Source organism: Heterodontus francisci, unplaced genomic scaffold (genome assembly GCF_036365525.1).
Source record: "Heterodontus francisci isolate sHetFra1 unplaced genomic scaffold, sHetFra1.hap1 HAP1_SCAFFOLD_255, whole genome shotgun sequence".
Lineage (NCBI taxonomy): Eukaryota > Metazoa > Chordata > Chondrichthyes > Heterodontiformes > Heterodontidae > Heterodontus > Heterodontus francisci.
In genome coordinates, this window is record NW_027142012.1 from 2171734 (window position 1) to 2173105 (window position 1372).

The 1372-nt window shown below is 45.6% G+C and overlaps 1 pseudogene; it reads left to right on the forward strand.

Moving 5' to 3' along the window:
* The first annotated feature begins 588 nt into the window (after nucleotides 1–588).
* Nucleotides 589–950, forward strand: LOC137366211 (histone H2A-like; annotated as a pseudogene).
* Nucleotides 951–1372: the final 422 nt, after the last annotated feature.

Genomic DNA, 1372 nt, shown 5'->3' on the forward strand with positions numbered 1-1372 from the left:
CCTGAATGACCACATTAACAACTGATTTCAACGGTAAGGATTAGACCGTAATCCCTTCACTGATTAATCATTTTATTAACAGCAACTCTCCGCAGTGTAACAGCCTGGGATGGGATTACTGCAGAGCAAGTTAAGGGCCGTTTGAGGACTTGATCCGGCTTCCTCTTTTCAGAGAAGGACACTGGGCTCTGATTGACAACTAAACTGAGTATTTCACTTCAGGCCAATGCAGTCCCCACCCGGGACAGTTTGAAAGCGATTGTAGAATGAGTCACAGTTTAAATAACATTTTACAAGTTGAATAAAACAAAATCAAGAGATGGGATTTTAAATCTTTGACTAAGGATGACATTTATTTTAATCCGCTCCTTTCCGGCAATGAAATTGGCGGTCTTTTTGAAATTGACAAATTCTCTGCTTCTGATGTCGTGGCGGGTAAATCCCGCCCTCTTCTGTTGGTCACATGACTGGGGAAGAATATAGGCAAATGGAATTAAGTACCGACCATTGAGGAGAGTTCTCAGTCTTTAAGTAAAGTAAATGCTGCGGAAATTATCCATTTGTGAAAGTATTTGTGAGATTGTGGAAATGTCTGGAGGAAAGACCGGCGGGAAAGCTCGGGCCAAGGCCAAGTCTCGCTCCTCCCGGGCTGGACTGCAGTTCCCGGTGGGCCGTGTTCACAGGCTCCTGAGAAAAGGCAACTGTGCTGAGCATGTGGGTGCTGGAGCCCCGGTCGATCTGGCTGCTGTGCTCGAGTATCTGACCGCTGAAATCCTCGAGCTGGCCGGTAACGCGGCCGGGACAACAAGAAGACCCGCATCATCCCCAGACACCTGCAGCTGGCTGTCCGCAACGAGGAGGAGCTCAACAAGCTGCTGGGAGGGGTGACCATCGCTCAGGGCGGGGTGCTACCCAAGAAAACCAGCGCTCAGAGCTCCCAGAAAAAGTAAAGCAGACACAATGTTATCTAATAAACCAAATACTCTTTTCAGAGCCACCCACAGTCTCTGAAAGGGCTGATTACTGTCTGATTCCAGCTTGTCAGTAACATAACAGAATAGGAACTAATTAAAATGTTTATGAGTAACTATTTCAGTGGCTTCTCACTGTCCCCCTGATCCCTGTGTGAAGGGGAATTACCAAGAGTCTAATATATTCCTTTCCACACCGAGTTTGAGTTATTGGTCCCTGAAGGATTGCTGAATGGAGTCTTTTACCGCCGGTTACAGATAAGAAGTGGGGAAAAAATGACAGGTTAAAGCAGTGCGTAAAATAGCGCCAGGAATTTGTGGCGATAATAGCGGAATAAACAAAGGTTTTTAAAGGTTGGTGTAAAATATTTTACGAACAACTTTAAATAGATTTTCCAGTA